General features: G+C 45.2%; 1 pseudogene; it reads left to right on the top strand.

Annotated features, from left to right (window-relative positions):
• Positions 1-24,462, top strand: part of LOC127912250 (carnitine O-palmitoyltransferase 1, liver isoform-like) — a 36,080-nt pseudogene that overhangs the window by 48 nt on the left and 11,570 nt on the right.

Here is a 24,462-nt window from a genome sequence, read left to right on the forward strand (position 1 = left end):
GTTGGGGAGCACCGGATTACTTTTTGTAACGGATTACCGTTACAAAAAAAAACGGTAACTGTAATCCATTACCAGCAAAAACATTGTAATCAGATTACAGATACTTTTGAAAAACTAGATTACTTTTTAATTTCAAAAAGGATGTTTGCGAAACACTTCTGTTTTTTCAATGCCATCCAATTCAGCATTGAAAAAAGGCGCAAATGTAAGTTTGTTCCACCTGGGCTAGTCTGACCACAAATCAGAGACCACTATGAAACACACCAAACGTGTTTGATGGATCGTGGGAAAAGAGCAGGAATAGGAGTTTGTAGGCTACAGTCCATGTAAATCACAGTGCTGCTCTCATTTAGCTATTTGCACCTTACAGATTGTGGTTATTGTGGGATGGCTGTTCACACATCTAAATGTAAATCCAATAATGGTTGAATTCAAGAAATATATATATGTATATATATGTATATATGTATATCCACAAATATTGACCACTAAGACCGCCATACTCCCATTGACTATAATGGGGAATCTTGCTTTCTAAAAACATTATCTGCCTTGAACTTGAAGATGTAGACCAGAGCTCTCCTACCTTGTTCCTGGCAAGCTTCCCTCCTGTAGGTTTTCGCTCCAACCCCTGTTGTAATTAACCTGATTCAACCTATCAACCAGCTAATTATTAGAATCAGGTGCGCTAGATTAGTGTTGGAGTGAAAACCTAGAGGACAGTAGATCTCCAGGAACAGGATTGGAGAGCCCTGAGGTAGTACATCAGTAGACTATTTTATGCAACTGTACGGTCCTGTTTCTATAGTGATGGTACTGTAGTTCTAACTGTAATTTCCTGTTTAATGGATGATTGTATGTGACTCTGGTCCTGTTTCCATAGCGATGGCAGAAGCCATCTGTGACTCTAGACTACTAGTAGAGTGAAATATGTGAATGTGACTAAGTAGAGCAGGCTATTGTATGTAACTCTGGTCCTGTTTCCATAGAGATGGCGTAGGCCCACCAGGCAGAGGCAGTGGCGTTCCAGTTCACCATCATTTTTGTGTGTGTTATTTCTTACATTATTTGCTCAGAACGTATCTTGCACCTAACAACCACTTTACAACAGGAGTACTGGCTGGCATGAAAATGAACCACTGAAAAAGCATCCTCCATTTGCTATTTAAGTACATAGGTCCCCCCCAGCCCTGTGCAGAGATAGGTGCATGAAGTTGGTTCATTCTAAATCAAAACTAATTTCACACATATATTATTTAGTCTATGTAAAGACAAGATTAAATTAAGAATAGTCTGATTAGGTGACAATAGTATCACTTGTGAATGATGTATCATTCACAAGTGATAATACATCATTCACAAGTAATACTATTGTCACCTATCAGACTATTCTTAATTTAATTTTATAAAGAAAGAGTGCATGCCTTTTTTTGTGACTTTTTCAAATCATAGTTGCACACCTCATGTAGCCTAGGCAATAGGCCTATATGTTTTGATAAGGTTTGTATCACAACTAAAGTGGACAAATAACTTGCATGCATAATCACATTTTTTTTAAATCACATTTTTTTTCTCGCACAGAAGGTCAAGTTGACCCATAGAATAGGTCAACTTATATACTATGGGGGATAGTAGATTGATATATGCTAGTGGTTATGCTGTTCATTAGGCCGACTCATCTTATTGGCTGATGAATACGAAATGTGTTCTTCTGACACTGGGGCGGCAGGGTAGCCTAGTGGTTAGAGCGTTGGACTAGTAACCGAAAGGTTGCAATTTCAAATCCCTGAGCTGACAAGGTACAAATCTGTCGTTCTGCCCCTGAACAGGCAGTTAACCCACTGTTCCTAGGCCGTCATTGAAAATAAGAATTCGTTCTTAACTAGTAAAATAAATGTAAAAAAATTAATAAATAAAAATAAATCTTCAATATGTGCCTCGGATTCGATAAGGATGGAGTTGTATCTATATCCACTAACGTGTTGTGTTTTTGGCTATGCCGGATTAAGTGATATGACATGCTATTCTATAAAATAATTTCTCTGTAATTAATATTACCTGATTAAGCTAATCATGTAAATGTAATTAACTAGAAAGTCAGGGCACCACGAAATAATTTTTACAGAGCTGTTATCTTCTGAATAAACTCTTAAAGACCTGGTCATCTTTTACGTCAATAGCAGTCAATATTTAATCGTCACCTTATTTAGTCTCATCTGAATGTTGTACATTTTTGGTTATCTTCACGAACCCTGGCTAACAAGTTGAATCAGCAATACAAAATGTGGTTTAATTATTTATTTACCAAATACCTAAATAATCACACAGAATTACATCTCCACAGAATGGATCATACATTGATTACAAATGATGTCATAAAGGAAAACGGACGGAACAGGTATGACAGCTGGTTACACAAAGAAAGGGTGTTGGGTTTGAGTGAAAGAGCGGGAAGACTGAGGAGCAAAAAGGTTTTGTGTCTCTATCAGCCCGTAGGCAGCTATGCTATCGTAAATACAGTATCTTATGCATTCTAAATACCTGCCCATTTGAAAAAGGAAAATGCAATAAATATTTACCCCGAGCTGCGCATTGGTAGATTGGTCCTAGATAGAAGGCGGGGTGGTCCAGCATGGATCTCAGGTCCTCTGAAGAATGTCAGCATCGCGGAGTCGCCTCTTCACTGTTGACGTTGAGACTGGTGTTTTGCGGGTACAATTTTATGAAGCTGCCAGTTGAGGACTTGTGAGGTGTCTGTTTCTCAAACTAGACACTCTAATGTACTTGTCCTCTTTCTCAGTTGTGCACCAGGGCCTCCCACTCCTCTTTCTATTCTGGTTAGGGCCAGTTTGCTCTGTTCTGTGAAGGGAGTAGTACACAGTGTTGTACGAGATCTTCAGTTTCTTGGCAATTTCTTGCAAGAACAAGAATAGACTGACGAGTTTCAGAAGAAAGGTCTTTGTTTCTGGCTATTTTGAGCCTGTAATCAAACCCACGAATGCTGATGCTCCACATACTCAACTAGTCTAAAGAAGGACAGTTTTATTGCTTCTTTAATCAGAACAACAGTTTTCAGCTGTGCTAACATAATTGCAAAAAAAATTATATTGGTCAATTAGCCTTTTAAAATGATAAACTTGGAGTAGCTAACACAACGTCCCATTGGAACACAGGAGTGATGGTTGCTGATAATGGGCATCTGTACGCCTACAGTTGAAGTAAGATGTTTACATACGCCTTAGCCAAATACATTTCAACTCAGTTTTTCACTATTTCTAACATTTAATCCTAGTAAAAATTCCCTGTTTTAGGTCAGTTAGGATCACCACTTCATATTAAGAATGTGAAATGTCAGAATAATAGTAGAGAGAGATTTATTTAAGCTTTTATTTACTTCATCACATTCCCAGTGGGTCAGAACTTTACATACACTCAATTAGTATTTGGTAGCATTGAATTTAAATTGTTTAACTTGGGTCAAATGTTGTGGGTAGCCTTCCACAAGCTTCCCACAATAAGTTGAGTGAATTTTGGCCCATTCCTCCTGACAGAGCTTGTGTAACTGAGTCAGGTTTGTAGGCCTCCTTGCTCGCACATGCTTTTTCAGTTCTGCCCACAAATTGTCTATGGGATTGAGGTCAGGGCTTTGTGATGGCCACTCCAATACCTTGATTTTGTTGTCTTTAAGCAATTTTGCCACAACTTGGAAAATTTGCTTGGCGTCATTGTCCATTTGAAATACCCATTTGCGACCAAGCTTTAACTTCCTAACTGATGCCTTGAGATGTTGCTTCAATATATCCACATCATTTTTCTCCCTCATGATGCCATCTATTTTGTGAAGTGCACCAGTCCCTCCTGCAGCAAAGCACACCCACAACATGATGCTGCAACCCCCGTGCTTCACGGTTGGGATGGTGTTCTTCAGGCTTGCAAGCCTCCCACTTTTTCCTCCAAACATAACGATTGTCATTATGACCAAACAGTTCTATTTTTGTTTAATCAGACCAGAGGACATTTCTCCAAAAAGTATGATATTTTTCCCCAGTTGCAAACGGTAGTCTGGCTTTTTTATGAAGGTTTTGGAGCAGTGGCTTCTTCCTTGCTGAGCGGCCGTTCGGGTTATGTCGATATAGGACTTTTTTATACTGTATATATAGATAATTTTGTACCCGCTTCCTCCAGCATCTTCACAAGGTTCTTTGCTGTTTTTCTGGGATCGATTTGCACTTTTCGCACCAAAGTACGGTCATCTCTAGGAGACCGAACGCGTCTCCTTCCTGAGCTGTATTTTTTTATTTCACCTTTATTTAACCAGGTAGGCAAGTTGAGAATAAGTTCTCATTTAATATTGCGACCTGGCCAAGATAAAGCAAAGCAGTTTGACACATACAACAACACAGAGTTACACATGGAGTAAAACATACAATGTGAGCAAATGAGGTGAGATAAGGGAGGTAAAGGCAAAAAAAAGGCCATGGTGGCAAAGTAAATACAATATAGAATGGTAGAATTGCAGTGGAAGAATGTGCAAGGTAGAGATATATAAATAATGGGGTGCAAAGGAGCAAAATAAATACATACAGTAGGGGGAGAGGTAGTTGTTTGGGCTAAATTATAGATGGGCTATGTACAGGTGCGGTAATCTGTGAGCTGCTCTGACAGTTAGTGCTTAAAACTAGTGAGGGAGATAAGTGTTTTTGTAGTTTGTTCCAGTCATTGGCAGCAGAGCATTGGAAGGAGAGGAGGAAGGAAGAATTGGAAGAATTGGTTTTGGGGGTGACCAGAGAGATATATATACCAGCTGGAGCGCGTGCTACAGGTGGGTGCTGCTATGGTGACCAGTGAGCTGAGATAAGGGGGGACTTTACCTAGCAGGGTCTTGTAGATGACCTGGATCCAGTGGGTTTGGCGACGAGTATGAAGCGAGGGCCATGACGGCTGGGTGGTCCCATGGTGTTTATACTTGCGTACTATTGTTTGTACAGATGAACATGGTACCTTCAGGCATTTGGAAATTGCTCCCAAGGATGAACCAGACTTGTGGAGGTCTACAAATCTTGGCTGATTTCTTTTGATTTTCTCATTATGTCAAGCAGAGGCACTGAGTTTTAAGGTAGGCCTTGAAATACATCCACAGGTACACCTCCAATTCACTCAAATTATGTCAATTAGCCTATCAGAAGCTTCTAAAGCCATGACATCTTTTTCTGGAATTTTCCAAGCTGTTTAACCTTTTTGGGATAGGGGGCAGCATTTTCACTTTTGGATGAATAGCGTGCCCAGAGTGAACTGCCTCCTACTCTGTCCCAGATGCTAATATATGCATATTATTATTAGTATTGGATAGAAAACACTCTGAAGGTTCTACAACTGTTTGAATGATGTCTGTGAGTATAACAGAACTCATATGACAGGCGAAAACCTGAGAAAGATCCAACCAGGAAGTGGGACATCTGAGGTTTGTAGTTGTTCAAAGCTTTTCCTACCGGATACACATTGAGATATGGATAAAGTTGCACTTCCTACGGCTTCCACTAGATGTCAACCGTCTTTAGAAACTTGAATGAGGATTCTACTATAAAGGAGGGGCTCATGAGACCTCTTTGAGTCAGTGGTCTGGCAGAGTGCCTTGGTCTCATGACGCGCGCTCCCGACAGAGTTACCTCTCGTTCCAGTGCTTTTTTGAAGACAAAGGAATTCTCCGTTTGGAACATTATTGATGTTTTATGTTAAAAACATCCTAAATATTGATTCCATACATCGTTTGACATTTTTCTAAAGGACTGTAATGGAACTTTTAGAGTTTTTGTCTGGATGAAGTGCATGCGCCTCATGAAGATGGATTGCTGGGCTGAACACGCTAACAAGTGGCTATTTGGACATAAATGACTGACTTTATGGAACTTTATGGAACAAATCAGTCATTTATTGTCAACCTGTGATTCATGGGAGTGCCTTCTGATGAAGATCATCAAAGGTAAGTGAATATTTATGGTGTTGTTTCTAACTTTGTTGACTCCAAAATGGTCAGATATTCCTCTGGCTGTTTTGGGTTCTAAGCGCCGTTCTCAGATTATGCTTTTTCCGTAAAGTTTTTTTGAAATCTGACACAGCGGTTGCATTAAGGAGAAGTCAATCTTTAATTATGTGAATAACACTTGTATCTTTTATCAATGTTTATTATGAGTATTTCTGCAAAATCACCAGATGTTTTGGAATCAAAACATTACTGCACGTTTTGGATATAAATATGCACATTATAGAACAAAACATACATGTATTGTGTAACATGATGTCCTATGAGTGTCATCTGATGAAGATCATCAAAGGTTAGTGGTTAATTTTATCTATATTTCTGCTTTTTGTGACTCCTATCTTTGGCTGGAAAAATGGCTGTGGTTTTTTGACTTGGCTATGACCTAACATAATCATATGTTGTGCTTTAGCTGTAAACCATTTTTTAAATTGGACACGATGGGTAGATTAACAAGATGTTTATCTTTCATTAGCTGTATTGGACTTGTGAATGTGTGAAAGTTACATATTTCTCAAAAATATTTTTGAATTTCGCTCGCTGCCTTTTCAGCGGAATGTTGTCGAGGAACCCCTGCGCTAGAAATTTTAAAGGCACAGTCAACTTAGTTTCTGTAAACTTTTGGAAAAATGACTTGTGTCATGCACAAAGTAGATGTCCTAACCGACTTGCCAAAACTATAACAAGAAATATGTGGAGTGATTGAAAACAAATTTTAATGACTACAACCTAAGTGTATGTAAACTTCCGACTTCAGTGCAGTCGTGAACAAAAGTTTTGAGAATGACACAAATATTAATTTTCACAAAGTCTGCTGCCTCAGTCTGTATGCTGGCAATTTACATATACTCCAGAATGTTATGAAGAGTGATCAGATGAATTGCAATTAATTGCAAAGTCCCTCTTTGCCATGTAAATGAACTGATTGCCGAAAAACATTTCAACTGCATTTCAGCCCTGCCACAAAAGACCAGCTGACATCATGTCAGTGATTCTCTCGTTAACACAGGTGTGAGTGTTAATGAGGATGTCACGAGTCCGACCGAGGGTGTTTCCCCTTCCCGGGCGGTTGGCGCTCGGCGGTCGTCGTCACCGGCCTATTAGCTGCCACTGATTGTTTTTCCTCTCCCTCCTTGTATGTTTAGTGGTAGCACCTGTTCATGATTAAATCAGCTAATTAGTTTGTCTTTATTAGACAGCCGGCCCGCCTGGTTGTTGTGCGGGATTATTGCAGTGTAACCTTCGGCTCTGTTGTTAGAAGTACGTGTTAGTGCCTGGTCGTTACGTTTTCTGTTGTACATTCTCATTCCCTGTGTTTGGGGCCGTTACTATTGTGAGCACCCTGGGATGCGTTGGCGCTATTAAAGACGCACAGCTTTGCACTCACTGTCTCCTGCGTTTGACTCCACACACCTACGACACCTGAAGTGTTACAGAATCCCGCACCTAAATCAAATCGAATGGAGTCAGCAGGAGCAGCAGCCAACCCTCTCCCATCGATGGAGGAACGGGTTCTCCACCACACCACCATTCTCCATCGGATCGGATCCGCGATGGATCAAGTGATGGAGAGAATGGACCGATGGGAGAGGAGTGGTCTCCTCTCTCCACCTTCGGCACCCCCGACTCCAGCACCCTTCGTCTGACGCTACCGAGGGCTTATGATGGAGCGGCGGCGGGTTGCCAGGGGTTTCTGCTTCAGCTGGAGCTATACCTGGCCACCGTTAGACCCCCTCCCTCAGGAGCGGAGAGGGTGAGTGTCCTCATCTCCTGCCTCACGGGTCGTGCTCTGGAGTGGGCGAACGCAGTCTGGAATGGCCCAGACTCAGCGCGGGAGCACTACCCAGAGTTTTCCTGCCGCTTCCGTGCCGTATTTGATCACCCTATAGACGGCCGAGCGGTGGGAGAACGACTTTTTCATCTCAGGCAGGAGAGGAGGAGCGCCCAGGATTACGCGCTGGAGTTCCGGACCTTGGCAGCCGGATCTGGGTGGAACGACAGGGCCCTTATGGACCACTACAGGTGTGGTCTCCGAGAGGACGTCCGCCGGGAGTTAGCGTGTCGGGACACCACTCTGTCACTGGATCAGCTGATTGACATGTCCATTCGACTGGACAATCTGCTGGCTGCCCGCGGGCGTTCAGAGAGGGTCCTGTGCGTTCCACCACCCGGCCCCTCCGCTCCCATTCCGATGGAGTTGGGAGGGGCTGCGCCGAGGGGTACCGGAGGAGGAGGCCTTCCCTGCACCAACTGTGGTCGGAGAGGACACACGTCTGATCGGTGCTGGGGGTCCGTCTGGGAGTAGAGATGGCAGGCGGAACGCTTCTCGGTCACCCCAGGTGAGTCAGCATCAGACTCACCCAGAATCCCTTGTTGGCCATATGTTTGTCTTAATCTCTTTCCTTCACTTTTTTCCCTCTTCCCAGCATAGGGCGCTAGTCGATTCAGGCGCAGCTGGGAACTTTATGGATCGCGGACTCGCCCTTAAGTTAGGGGTTCCGCTGGTGCCGATAGATTCTCCTTTCCCCGTGCACTCCCTAGATAGCCGGCCATTAGGGTCAGGGATGGTCGGGGAGACCACGGTCCCACTGGACATGGTGACGCAGGGGAATCATAGGGAGCGTATCAGTTTTTTTATTATTGATTCGCCTGCGTTTCCAGTGGTGCTGGGGACTCCTGGCTGGCCCGGCACAATCCTAAAATTTCGTGGAGACAAGGGGTTCTCCAGGGGTGGTCAGAGGAGTGTTCTGGAAGGTGTTTGGGAGTTTCCATCGGTGCCACGTCGGTGGAGAGTCCAGACCAGGGTTCCACGGTGTGCATTCCCCCGAGTATGCCGATTTGGCAATCGCTTTCAGTAAAGTGAAAGCGACTAAATTACCACCTTATCGACCGGGAAGGGATTGTACGATAGATCTCCAGGTAGACGCTGCGCTTCCCAAGAGTCATGTGTACCCGCTGTCCCAGGAGGAGACGTTGGCAATGGAGACATATGTCACGGAGTCGCTGGGACAGGGGTACATTCGGCCCTCCATTTCACCCGTCTCCTCGAGTTTCTTTTTTGTGAGGAAAAAGGAGGGAGGTTTGCGTCCGTGTATCGATTATAGAGGTCTAAACGCCATCACAGTGGGGTATAGTTACCCTCTACCTCTCATCGCTACGGCGGTGGAATCGTTCCACGGAGCGCAGTTCTTCACAAAACTGGATCTCAGGAGCGCGTATAGTCTGGTGCGTATTCGGAAGGGAGACGAGTGGAAAACCGCATTTAGTACTACATCCGGCCACTATGAGTACCTCGTCATGCCGTATGGGTTAAAGAATGCTCCAGCCGTTTTCCAATCCTTTGTAGACGAGATTCTCAGGGACCTGTGCGGTCAGGGGGTGGTTGTTTATATCGATGACATTCTGATCTACTCGGCCACTCACACCGCGCATGTGTCTCTGGTGCGCAAAGTGCTTGGAAGACTGCTGGAGCATGACCTATACGTCAAGGCTGAGAAATGCGTGTTCTCTAAACGAGCCGTCTCTTTTCTGGGATATCGCATTTCCACCTCGGGGTGGTGATGGAGGGTGAACGCATTAGGGCCGTGCGTAATTGGCCGACTCCAACCACGGTAAAGGAGGTGCAGCGGTTTTTGGGTTTTGCCAACTACTACCGGAGGTTTATCCGGGGTTTTGGCCAGATAGCGGCTCCCATTACCTCACTGCTGGGGGGGGGCCCGGTGCGATTGCAGTGGTCAGCACAGGCGGACAGGGCATTCAACAAGTTGAAGGCGCTGTTCACTGAGGCGCCCGTGTTGGCGCATCCGGATCCCTCTCTAGCATTCATAGTGGAGGTGGACGCGTCCGAGGCTGGGGTGGGTGCCGTGCTATCACAGCGCTCGGGTACGCCACCAAAACTCCGCCCCTGCGCTTTCTTCTCAAGGAAGCTCAGCCCAGCGGAGCGTAACTATGATGTGGGGGACCGGGAGTTGCTAGCGGTGGTTAGAGCTCTGAAGGTGTGGAGACACTGGCTTGAGGGGGCTAAGCACCCTTTTCTCATCTGGACCGACCACCAGAATCTGGAGTATATTCGGGCTGCAAGGAGACTTAACCCACGTCAGGCAAGGTGGGCCATATTCTTCACCCGGTTCCGGTTTACTTTGTCTTATAGACCGGGCTCCCAGAACGTGAGGGCTGACGCACTGTCCCGCCTTTACGACACCGAGGATGGGTCCACCGAACCTACTCCCATCCTTCCCGCCTCTAAGCTGGTAGCCCCAGTGGTATGGGAGGTGGACTCGGACATCGAGCGGGCGTTACGGGCTGAACCCGCGCCTCCTCAGTGTCCAGCGGGGCGAAGGTACGTGCCGCTTGATGTTCGGGACAAGCTGATTCGGTGGGCTCACGTCCTACCCTCCTCGGGTCACCCTGGGGTGACGAGGACAGTGGGGAGCCTTCAGGGGAGGTATTGGTGGCCTACGTTGGTTAAGGACGTTAAGGGTTATGTCTCCTCTTGCTCAGTGTGCGCTCAGAGTAAGGCTCCTAGGCACCTTCCTAGAGGGAAGCTACAACCCCTCCCCGTTCCACAGCGGCCATGGTCACATCTGTCCATAGATTTCCTGACCGATCTTCCGCCGTCTCAGGGGAACACCGCGGTTCTAGTGATTGTGGATCGGTTTTCTAAGTCCTGCCGTCTCCTCCCGTTGCCCGGTATCCCTACAGCCCTGCAGACTGCGGAGGCATTATTTACCCATGTCTTTCGGCACTACGGGGTGCCGGAGGACATCGTTTCTGATCGGGGCCCCCAATTCACGTCTCGGGTATGGAGAGCGTTCATGGAACGTTTGGGGGTCTCTGTCAGCCTGACCTCCGGTTATCACCCCGAGAGTAATGGGCAGGTGGAGAGATTGAACCAGGAGGTGGGTAGGTTTCTGCGGTCGTATTGCCAGGATCGGCCAGGGGAGTGGGCACGATACATTCCCTGGGCTGAAATGGCTCAGAACTCACTACGCCACTCCTCTACTAACGTGTCCCCTTTTCAGTGTGTGTTGGGATACCAGCCGGTCCTGGCACCATGGCATCCGAGCCAGACCGAGGCTCCTGCGGTGGAGGAATGGGTACAGCGCTCCAAGGAGACCTGGAGGGCCGTCCAGGAGTCTCTACGACAAGCGAGTGGACGGCAGAAGAGGAGTGCTGACCGCCACCGCAGTGAGGCCCCGTGTTTGTACCGGGGACAGGGTCTGGCTCTCGACCCGAAACCTACCTCTCCGCTTGCCCTGCCGGAAGCTGGGTCCGCAGTGTGTAGGGCCCTTTAAAGTCCTGAGGAGAATAAACGAGGTGTGTTATCGATTACAACTCCCTTCCTATTATCGAATTAACCCCTCGTTTCATGTGTCTCTCCTCAGGCCGGTGGTAGCTGGTCCCCTGCAGGACAGTGAGGTACCGGAGGTCCCTCCCCCTCTGGACATCGAGGGGACCCCGGCGTACACGATCCGGGCCATTCTGGACTCAAGACGCCGGGTGAGGGGCCTGCAGTACCTCGTGGACTGGGAGGGGTACGGTCCGGAGGAGAGGTGCTGGGTACCGGTGAGGGACATCTTGGATCCATCCATGTTGAGGGATTTCCATCGCCTCCATCCGGATCGCCCTGCACCTCGTCCTCCGGGGCGACCTCGAGGCCGGTGTCGGCGCGCTGCGGGAGCCGCGCGTCAGGAGGGGGTACTGTCACGAGTCCGACCGAGGGTGTTTCCCCTTCCCGGGCGGTTGGCGCTCGGCGGTCGTCGTCACCGGCCTATTAGCTGCCACTGATTGTTTTTCCTCTCCCTCCTTGTATGTTTAGTGGTAGCACCTGTTCATGATTAAATCAGCTAATTAGTTTGTCTTTATTAGACAGCCGGCCCGCCTGGTTGTTGTGCGGGATTATTGCAGTGTAACCTTCGGCTCTGTTGTTAGAAGTACGTGTTAGTGCCTGGTCGTTACGTTTTCTGTTGTACATTCTCATTCCCTGTGTTTGGGGCCGTTACTATTGTGAGCACCCTGGGATGCGTTGGCGCTATTAAAGACGCACAGCTTTGCACTCACTGTCTCCTGCGTTTGACTCCACACACCTACGACACCTGAAGTGTTACAGAGGACAAGGCTGGAGATCACTCTGTCATGCTGATTGAGTTTGAATAACAGACTGGAAGCTTCAAAAGGAGGGTGGTGCTTGGAATCATTGTTATTCCTCTGTCAACCATGGTTACCTACAAGGAAACACGTGCCTTCATCATTGCTTTGCACAAAAATGGCTTCACACGCAAGGATATTGCTGCCAGTAAAATTTCACCTAAATCAACCATTTATCGGATCACCAAGAACTTCAAGGAGAGCAGTTCAATTGTTGTGAAGAAGGCTTCAGGGCGCCCAAGAAAGTCCAACAAGCGCCAGGACCGTTTCCTAAAGTTGATTCAGCTGCGGGATCGGGGCACCACCAGTACAGAGCTTGCTCAGGAATGGCAGCAGGCAGGTGTGAGTGCATCTGCACGCACAGTGAGGCAAAGACTTTTGGAGGATGGCCTGGTGTTAAGAAGGGCAGCAAAGAAGCCCCTTCTCTCCAGGAAAACATCAGGGACAGACTGATATTCTGCAAAATGTACAGGGATTGGACTGCTGAGGACTGGGGTAAAGTAATTTACTCTGATGTATCCCCTTTCCGATGGTTTGGGGCATCCGGAAAAAAGCTTGTCCGGAGAAGACACGGTGAGCACTACCATCAGTCCTGTGTCATGCCAACAGTAAAGCATCCTGAGACCATTCATGTGTGGGGTTGCTTCTCAGCCAAGGGAGTGGGCTCACTCACAATTCTTTCTAAGAACACAGCCATCAATAAAGAATGGTACCAACACATCCTCAGAGAGCAACTTCTCCCAACCATCCAGGAACAGTTTGGTAATGAACAATGCCTTTTCCAGCATGATGGGGCATCTTGCCATAAGGCAAAAGTGATAACTAAGTGGCTCGGGGAACAAAACATAGATGTTTCGGGTCCATGGCCAGGAAACTCCCCAGACCCTAATCCCATTAAGAACTTGTGGTCAATCCTCAAGAGGCGGGTGGACAAACAAAAACCCACAAAGTCTGACAAACTCCAAGCGTTGATTATGCAAGAATGAGCTGATCAGTCAGGATGTGGCCCAGAAGTTAATTGACAGCATGCCAGGGCAGATTGCAGGTCTTGAAAAAGATGGGTCAACACTGCAAATATTGACTCTTTGCATCAACTTCATGTAATTGTCAATAGAAGCCTAAATTAATTGTAATTATACCTCAGTATTCCATAGTAACATCTGACAAAAATATATAAAGACACTGAAGCAGCAAACTTTGTGTAAATTAATTAATATTTGTGTCATTCTCAAAACTTTTGGCCACAACTGTAGATTGTCCATTTCCAGCAACAATAGTCATTTACAACATTTAAGAATGTCTACACTGTATTTCTGATCAATTTTATGTTATTTTAATGGACCAAAAATTAGCTTTTCATTCAAAAACAAGGACATTTCTAGGTGACCTCCAACTTTTGTGTGTATATATATATATATATATATATATATATCACCACCTTTATGGGTTCTTCACTGTTTCACCATTATACATATTTAATACTTTCTTTACTTTTCCTCAGGTAACCATATCCAATTCATCCTATATACTGACACTATGTTTTTCTACTGGTCTTTAAGTATCCTGTACACTGACCTTTACCTGTATATTTTCTACCAGTCCTACCATTTCATATTCTATATACAGTATATTCATACCGTGGCCTTCTTCTGTGGTGACAGAACAGGTTGATCAAAGGGGTGTACCTCTCCAGCCCTTCCTTCTGGCTGTTTGATGTCATAGCAATCCTGGCCACCATAAGCATGTGCTCTGACCCCTCTGAAGGATTCAAATTGTCCCCCACCATTGATTATGTTGTTATTAGTTTGCTAACGTGCCATTTTAATTATGCTCACTGTATAGCTGAATATTGAGGCCTCTGTCTGTCTAGCTCTCTGCCAAAACCTGCAGCCCCATGTCTGTGAGAGAAGGTGAGAAAAGGCACTGAGGATGATAGCGAGACAGAGCGACAGTGTCTGTTTTTTTCTGAAACAAGGGCAGATTTGCATGCCACTGAGACAGGTTCTCAGAAACCTTGTGTTAAGAATAACTTGTTCTTTTAGCTGCACATGCAGGATATGACATGAGATCATACCATAAGGTGTGATCTCGGGTATATAAGATGCTGTCTTTTGTAATGGGTAGAACTCAGGAGAATTATCAGTATGTTTGATCTTTGACTTCTGTCTACAGCTGTATTCTAATTAAAATATCTTAATTTTATATATGCACATTTTGAGTGTTCCTTATTTGTTCAGTAAATAACGGAGCCCAGAAAAGTGGAACCAACACCTCCATGGGCCTCATTGCCAAAATCCAGGTGCACCTGCCCTTCAGGTAACTAGCTATATCACTCACTACCTCTGCCTGTGAGGTAACTACATCATACACTGTACTAAGGAGGAAGATTAGGAAGAAAGAGGCAAGTAAGGGGGAGGGAGTGAGATGGGGGAGGGGGGATAGTCACTTTGTGTAGTAGATGCTATACATATTGATTGACTGACTGACTGACTGACTACAGATCATGTTAACTACATATTACTATAAAATCATATAATATAAAATATTCCCTCTGCATGGCAATCAAACAAGCTAAGCGTCAGTATAGAGACAAAGTAGAGTTGCAATTCAACGGCTCAGACACAAGAGGTATGTGGAAGGGTCTACAGTCAATCACGGAATACAAAATGAAAACCAGCCCCGTCGCGGACCAGGATATCTTGCTCCCAGACAAACTAGATACATGTTTTGCTCGCTTTGAGGACAATACAGTGCCACTGACGCCGCCCTCTACCAAAACCTGTGGACTCTCCTTCACTGCAGCCGACGTGAGTAAAACATTTAAACGTGTTAACCCTCGCAAGACTGCAGGCCCAGACGGCATCCCCAACCGCGTCTTCAGAGCATGCGCAGACCAGCTGGCTGGTGTGTTTACGGACATATTCAATCAATCCTTATCACAGTCTGCTGTTCCCACATGCTTCAAGAGGGCCACCATTGTTCCTGTTCCAAAGAAAGCTAAGGTAACTGAGCTAAACGACTACCACTCACTTCCGTCATCATGAAGTGCTTCGAGAGACTAGTCAAGGACCATATCACCTCCATCCTACCTGACACCCTAGATCCACTCCCATTTGCTTAACCGCCCCAATAGGTCCACAGACGACGCATGTTTATGTTTTATCTGTCGGCCGCACTCAGGCTCTGTGTGTAGTTAATCCGACCCTCTCTGCTGAGTCAACGCCATTTTACCTGCTGTTGTTGTGCTAGCTGATTAGCTGTTGTTGTCTCACCTACTGTTTTAGCTAGCTCTCCCAATCAACACCTGTGATTACTGTATGCCTTGTTTTAGTTTTACAATGGAGCCCCTAGTTCCACTCTTCATACCCCTGATACCTCCCTTTTCCCACCTCCCACACATGCGGTGACCTCACCCATTACAACCAGCATGTCCAGAGATACAACCTCTCTTATCATCACCCAGTGCCTGGGCTTACTTCCGCTGTACCCGCACCCCACCATACCCCTGTCTGCGCATTATGCCCTGAATATATTCTACCATGCCCAGAAATCTGCTCCTTTTATTCTTTGTCCCCAACGCTCTAGGCGACCAGTTTTGATAGCCTTTAGCCGCACGCTCATACTACTCCTCCTCTGTTCCGCGGGTGATGTGGAGGTAAACCCAGGCCCTGCATGTCCCCAGGCACCCTCATTTGTTGACTTCTGTGATCGAAAAAGCCTTGGTTTCATGCATGTCAACATCAGAAGCCTCCTCCGTAAGTTTGTTTTACTCACTGCTTTAGCACACTCTGCTAACCCTGATGTCCTTGCTGTGTCTGAATCCTGGCTCAGGAAGGCCACCAAAAATTAGGAGATTTCCATACCCAACTATAACATTGTCCGTCAAGATAGAACTGCCAAAAGGGGAGTTTGTTCTGTTAGGTGACCTAAACTGGGATATGCTTAACACCCCGGCAGTCCTACAATCTAAGCTAGATGCCCTCAATCTCACACAAATCATCAAGGAACCCACCAGGTACAACACTAAATCTGTAAACAAGGGCACCCTCATAGACGTCATCCTGACCAGCTGGCCCTCCAAATACACCTCCGCTGTCTTCAACCAGGATCTCAGCGATCACTGCCTCATTGCCTGTATCCGCTATGGATCCGCAGTCAAACAACCACCCCTCATCACTGTCAAACGCTCCCTAAAACACTTCTGTGAGCATGCCTTTCTAATCGACATGGCCCGGGTATCCTGGAATGATATTGACCTCATCCCGTCAGTTGAGGATGCCTGGTCAATCTTTAAAAGTAACTTCTTCACCATTTTAGATAAGCATGCTCCGTTCAAAAAATGCAGAACTAAGAAGAGATAAAGCCCTTGGTTCACTCCAGACCTGACTGCCCTCGACCAGCACAGAAACATCCTGTGGCGGACTGCAATAGCATCGAATAGTCCCCACGATATGCAACTGTTCAGGGAAGTCAGGAACGAATACACGCAGTCAGTCAGGAAAGCAAAGGCCAGCTTCTTCAGGCAGAAATTTGCATCCTGTAACTCCAAAAAGTTCTGGGACACTGTGAAGTCCATGGAGATCAAGATCACTTCCTCCCAGCTGCCCACTGCACTGAGGCTAGGTAACACGGTCACCACCGATAAATCCATGATTATCGAAAACTTCAATAAGCATTTCTCAACGGCCTTCCTCCTGGCTACTCCAACGTCGGCCAACAGCTCCGCCCCCCCCCGCAGCTACTCGCCCAAGCCTCTCCAGGTTCTCCTTTACCCAAATCCAGATAGCAGATGTTCTGAAAGAGCTACAAAACCTGGACCCGTACAAATCAGCTGGGCTTGACAATCTGGACCCTCTATTTCTGAAACTATCCGCAGCCATTGTCGCAACCCCTATTACCAGCCTGTTCAACCTCTTTCATATCGTCTGAGATCCCCAAGGATTGGAAAGCTGCCGCAGTCATCCCCCTCTTCAAAGGGGAAGACACCCTGGACCCAAACTGTTACAGACCTATATCCATCCTGCCCTGCCTATCTAAGGTCTTCGAAAGCCAAGTCAACAAACAGGTCACTGACCATCTCGAATCCCACCGTACCTTCTCCGCTGTGCAATCTGGTTTCCGAGCCGGTCACGGGTGCACCTCAGCCACGCTCAAGGTACTAAACGCCATCGATAAAAGACAGTACTGTGCAGCCGTCTTCATCGACCTTGCCAAGGCTTTCGACTCTGTCAATCACCATATTCTTATCGGCAGACTCAGTAGCCTCGGTTTTTCTGATGACTGCCATGCCTGGATCACCAACTACTTTGCAGACAGAGTTCAGTGTGTCAAATCGGAGGGCATGCTGTCCGGTCCTCTGGCAGTCTCTATGGGGGTGCCACAGGGTTCAATTCTCGGGCCGACTCTTTTCTCTGTATATATCAATGATGTTGCTCTTGCTGCGGGCGATTCCCTGATCCAACTCTACGCAGACGACAACATTCTGTATACTTCCGGCCCGTCCTTGGACACTGTGCTATCTAACCTCCAAACGAGCTTCAATGCCATACAACACTCCTTCGGTGGCCTCCAACTGCTCTTAAACGCTAGTAAAACCAAATGCATGCTTTTCAACCATTCCCTGCCTGCACCCGCACGCCCGACTAGCATCACCACCCTTGATGGTTCCGACCTAGAATATGTGGACATCTATAAGTACCTTGGTGTCTGGCTAGACTGTAAACTCTCCTTCCAGACTAATATCAAACATCTCCAATCTAAAATCAAATCTAGAGTCTGCTGTCTATTCCGCAACAAAGCCTCCTTCACTCACACCGCCAAACTTACCCTAGTAAAACTGACTATCCTACCGATCCTCGACTTCGGCGATGTCATCTACAAAATAGCTTCCAATACTCTACTCAGCAAACTGGATGCAGTTTATCATAGTGCCATCCGTTTAGTTACTAAAGCACCTTATACCACCCACCACTGCGACCTGTATGCTCTAGTCGGCTGGCCCTCGCTACATATTCGTCGCCAGACCCACTGGCTCCAGGTCATCTACAAGTCCATGCTAGGTAAAGCTCCGCCTTATCTCAGTTCACTGGTCACGATGGCAACACCCACCCGTAGCGCGCGCTCCAGCAGGTGTATCTCACTGATCATCCCTAAAGCCAACACCTCATTTGGCCGCCTTTCGTTCCAGTTCTCTGCTGCCTGTGACTGGAACGAATTGCAAACATCGCTGAAGTTGGAGACTTTTATCTCCCTCACCAACTTCAAACATCTGCTCCTATCTGAGCAGCTAACCGATCGCTGCAGCTGTACATAGTCCATCGGTAAATAGCCCTACCCAATTTTACCTACCTCATCCCCATACTGTTTATATTTATTTATTTTCTGCTGTTTTGCACACCAATATCTCTACCTGTACATGACCATCTGATCATTTATCACTCCAGTGTTAATCTGCAAAATTGTAATTATTTGCCTACCTCCTCGTGCCTTTTGCACACAATGTGTATAGACTCTCTTTTTTTCTACTGTGTTATTGACTTGTTAATTGTTTACTCCATGTGTAACTCTGTGTTGTCTGTTCACTCTGCTATGCTTTATCTTGGCCAGGTCGCAGTTGCAAATGAGAACTTGTTCTCAACTAGCCTACCTGGTTAAATAAATGTGAAAACATAAAAATAAATAAAAAATAACACACTGCACACTGTCCTAACCCATCTGGACAAGAGGAATACGTATGGGAAAATGCTGTTCATCGACTACAGCTCAGCACTTAACACCATAGTACCCTCCAAACTCATTATCAAGCTCGAGACCCTGGGTCTCGACCCCGCCCTGTGCAACTGGGTACTGGACTTCCTGACGGGCTTCCCCCAGGTGGTGAGGGTAGGTAAAAACATCTCCACCCCGCTGATCCTCAACACTGGGGCACCACAAGGGTGCGTTCTGAGCCCTCTCCTGCACTCCCTGTTCACCCACGACTGCGCGGCCATGCACGCCTCCAACTAAATCATCATGTTTGTGGACGACACTACAGTGGTAGGCTTGATTACCAACAACGACGAGACGGCCTACAGGGAGGAGTTGAGGGCCCTCGGAGTGTGGTGTCAGGAAAATAACCTCACACTCAACGTCAACAAAACAAAGGAGATGATTGTGGACTTCAGGAAATAGCAGAGGGAGCACCCCCCTATCCACATCGACGAGACAGTAGTGGAGAGGGTAGTAAGTTTTAAGTTCCTCGGCGTACACATCACGGACAAACTGAATTGGTCCACCCACACAGACAGCGTTGTGAAGAAGGCGCAGTAGCGCCTCCTCAACCTCAGGAGGTTGAAGAAATTCGGCTTGTCACCAAAAGCACTCACAAACTTCTACAGATGCACAATCGAGAGCATCCTGTCGGGCTGTTAGTGTAATTTAATTATGCCAATGTGCTTTCATCAATTGAAAACCCTTAATCTATTATATGAGAATTTCTAAGATTCTTGTTTGCATAAAATAGACGCAGACCAGTCTTTCAATAATAGGTAACAGAATTTATTATCGGAGCGCGCTCCCACTTAACCACAAGCAACAGTTTATATACAGATCATGACGTCATTTCATTGCTTTAACAGAATCCCCTCCTCTCCACCGGGACAAAGTGAGGTGAAAAGTTCATTCTAACTTACTAACACACTCCCAGTTAACTTTTGACCCCTCAACATTATCGATCACTGACAGTTCTATTTAACAGAAAACCTAGGAATGCACTCACTGCCTTATCTAAAAACCCCAGAGCTAAGTTTCTGTAGGTTCAACGTTAGGTTAACGATCTTATTTGTTTACTACACAGTCCCCAACCCATTCGTTTCTTCCTAGTTGGAATGGTGTTCATTAACTTTAATTACTCCTTGTCCGTGTCACACACAATCCCTTCTTATGAACTCATATTGTTAATCAGATATAATAAAACAGAGTATAAGTTTACTTAGTTAGAATTATATTTAAAATGGGGATATTGTTTATTCATTTATTCATAATAATCCCAACAGCCTGGTACGGCAACTGCTCCGCCCACATCCGTAGGGCTCTGCAGAGGGTAGCGAGGTCTGCACAACGCATTACCGGGGGCAAACTACCTGCCCTCCAGGACACCTCCACCACCCGATGTCGCTGGAAGGCCATAAAGATCATCAAGGACAACAACCAACCGAGCCACTGACTGTTCACCCTGCTATCTTCCAGAAGGCGAGGTCAGTACAGGTGCATCAAAGCAGGGACCAAGAAACTGAAAAACAGCTTCTATCTCAAGGCCATCAGACTGTTAAACAGCCACCACTAACATTGAGTGGCTGCTGCCAACATACTGACTCAACTCCAGCCACTTTAATAATGGAAATTGATGGAAATTGATGTAAACAATGTATCACTAGACACTTTAAACAATGCCACTTAATATAATGTTTACATACCCTACATTACATCCCTACATCTCATATGTATATACTGTACTCTATATCATCTACTGCATCTTTATGTAATACATGTATCACTAGCCACTTTAAACTATGCCACTTTGTTTAAATACCCTACATTACTCATCTCATTTGTATATACTGTACTCGATACCATCTACTGCATCTTGCCTATGCCGTTCTGTACCATCACTCATTCATATATCTTTACATACATATTTTTGTGGAATTGTTAGGTTAGATTACTCGTTGGTTATTACTCCATTGCCGGAACTAGAAGCACAAGCATTTCGCTACACTTGCATTAACATCTGCTAACCATGTGTTAGTGACAAATCAAATTTTATTTTATTTATAATGGCACGGGACTTTTTAGCATATCTTGTCAGCTAAATGAACACGACTACATCCTATGGCATGGAGCATAGCCAGAAAACATACAGTAAGCCAACGCATATTCTGTTCTTCTGAAATACATTTTCTTAACATCATGTTTCTTTAGACCTGACTAACATAATGTATTTATTGTGATGTTGAATATTAAATTGATTTATTAGACATTAAAAAAATATGTTTCAAAGGCGCACATCAGTGGCTTGTATGCATGGTAGTCTGGCGATGCCTAATGTGATTATATTAATTAACAGTCAATTACCATGAGACTGGCAGTCTTTTTCATGACAATAACCGGCTGACATGGGTAGGGCTCGTTCTTAAAATTCATGCGAGTACAGGGCTCTAATCTTCTACATTTGACCAATAGAGGTCCCCATATTACTTGTTTCTCTTTTATCCTGTGATATTTTCTTAGTCTCTCACAGACTTACAGCCATACTGACAACCAGTCTACTACTATAATGTATGAATTGTATGTATCCTCTCTCCACTTCCCCCACCAGTTGTCTTTCTCTGAGTGGTCAGGGCCAGACCATGCTGTCAGTGCTGGTGTTCAGTACCCTGCTATGGCTGTCTCAAGCTGCTGCTCTCCAACCACCGCTGGATGTTCGAGCAGCACGGACACATCACCACCAAAGTCTGGGTGGTATGTAAGCTATGCCAGAGACGGTGGAAACGCTCTTTGTACTTCTCACTCTAGGACTGGTGTTCATTTTTCTGTAGTATATATATATATATGGATGGATGGAATAATAGTGGTATTGTAATTGCTGGTAATGGTATTTGTGGCAATAGTACATGCATTGGCAAAATCATTAACAGGAGAGGTAGCTGCAGTTGTACCACAGAACAATGAAACAAATATTTCACTGGACGTATAAATGTGAAGCATCCACTTGGCGTTTCCACTCACTACCAAATATGGTAGTGAGAGGAAGCCCAGTAGCCGGCAGCTGGAAAATGTAGAAGATGGATTTTGGCCGACATTCTGCACATTTTCTCATCGGTGATCTCAAATACAGTTTTCTGTTCCCAAAATTGAAATATGGTATGAACAGAATGGACTAGGTTTTGTGGACTTTACCCGTTGCATCATTTTTTATTTGTGTTGTTTAGGAGTGCAAAAGGCGAATTGAGCAGTGGTGGAAAAAATACTTAATTGTCATACTTGTGTAAAAGTAAAGATACCTTAATAGAAAATTACTCAAGTAAAATACTACTATTTTCACAGGCAGCTGATGCAGGTAAGGGTGTTTACCCTCAGAGAAAGCTTACAGACTGCTGGGAAGGACTCCATATGATCAGCTGAACCGGTATCCGTCCAGCTGTTTGGAGCTTTCTTGTGCTGGAGACATTTTCCTGGCACCTGATGAACTGGTGCCATCACTTAGCTGCAGCAAGGGTTCTTCCACGTGATCCATGATGTAGTCCATTCCTGAAATACAAGGAAGATTACAATAGAATACAGTTATGATCCTATATTAATCCATCCCCATCCATATAAACTAAAGAACAGGGCTAAGTAGGCTACCCATTGGACTGAACCACAAAGTCAGGAATGGAGTGATTCTTAAATCTATGAAGTGTCAAAATGTACACTATACACAGTGGTTTATGCTGTCTTAGCCATTCTGATGGCGGCGTCATCCTTTGTTCACGTTGTTTTGAATTTGGGGAGAAAGATCGCAGCTGCTATCAGTTCAGGGTCTTGAAACATGTGGCTGAAGTGCTTCAGTCCCAGTTGTAGCGCATCCACCAGAGGCTTACAGTACTTCAGGGACAACTTGATTCGGTCAAGTTGTGATCAGCAGGTTGATAGTTGGAAGTAGCCATCCCATCTGGACATTGGTTCAGCCTGCCGGATGTTGATGGCCGTTGCGACTGGGCTCATGGTGGCAGCATACTCTGTGAGGAAGGCGAGTTCAGCTGGATTGAACTTATGAAACTATATATATATAACAATACTGTGTTTCCTAACCCCATACAAAAGGGGACCACTAACCATTTCACCTGATTTGAACTACAGTAATCAATGGCTGGATGAGTAGTTGAATAAATGGATCAATGATAGTGTATGGCTACAACATGTGAAACCATTATTAGTCCCCAAACAAAGGCTCAGGAACCACTGCAACATATTTAGACAACATTCAAAAACCTCTTAAAGAGGCTGCGAATTTTAGCAGCTTTTTGTTAAAAATCACGCAAAATTTCAATGTCCTGCTACTCATGTCAGGAATATAGTATATGCATATGATTAGTATGTGTGGATAGAAAACACTCTGACGTTTCTAAAACTGGTTAAATCCTGTCTGTGACTATAACAGAACGTGTGTAGGAGGCAAAATCCCAAGGAAAACTGTTCACAAAAAACACAAAAAAATATCCCTCCGCCAGTCTCTGTATTGTCTATGGCAAGGGAAAAGAGATATAGCGTCCAGTTTACAGTTCCTACAGCTTCCACACGATGTCGCCAGTCTTGGTAATTGGGTTGAAGTTTATCCTTGGTGAAATGAGAAATAGGCACTTCCTGTCGTCGAGTACACCGGAGGAAGTTATGAAAGGGAGAATATGGACCATGATTTCAAAACTTGCTGCTGTTGAATACAGATCGCCCCGTGATCAATTTGATCGATTATTAACGTTTACTAATACCTAAAGTTGGATTACAAAAGTAGTTTGAAGTGTTTTGTAAAAGTTTATAGGCAACTTTTTTTAATAAAAAAAATGACGTTGCGTTTTGGAAAGCAGTTTTTTCCTGGATCAGACGGGCTTCATAAATGGACATTTTGGGTATACATGGACGGATTTAATCGAAAAAAAGACCCAATTGTGATGTTTATGGGACATATAGGAGTGCCAACAAAGAAGCTCGTCAAAGGTAATGAATGTTTTATATTTTATTTCTGTGTTTTGTGTAGCGCCGGCTACGCTAATTATTTTGTTTACGTCCCCTTTGGGTATTTCGGGGGTTGCATGCTATCAGATAATAGCTTCTCATGATTTAGCCGAAAAGCATTTTAAAAATCTGACATGTTGGCTAGATTCACAACGAGTGTAGCTTTAATTGACTACCCTTGCATGTGTGTTTGAATGAAAGTTTGAGTTGTATCGAGTACTATTAGTTGTCACTCTGACATTTCCGCTGATGTTGATCCCTGTACAGGGACAGCAGCCATAAAAGGTTGTTTAAATTACGACAAAATAATACATAATCCTTACTTACATTGGAACCTCAGTCTTTGCAGAGCACTCTGACGGCTGCCTCTCCTTTGTCTTTGACGATCGTCAAGAGTCTTTCTACAGCCATGCACCAAGAGTTCCACCTTGTAGCATTTGGGCGCAGCAACTGGAGGTCGCAAGCATCTTCAACCATTTTGGCTGCAAGTGTGGATCTTCAACATTTTCACAAAAACCAGAAAATCA

This window comes from Oncorhynchus keta, chromosome 26 (assembly GCF_023373465.1).
Source record: "Oncorhynchus keta strain PuntledgeMale-10-30-2019 chromosome 26, Oket_V2, whole genome shotgun sequence".
Lineage (NCBI taxonomy): Eukaryota > Metazoa > Chordata > Actinopteri > Salmoniformes > Salmonidae > Oncorhynchus > Oncorhynchus keta.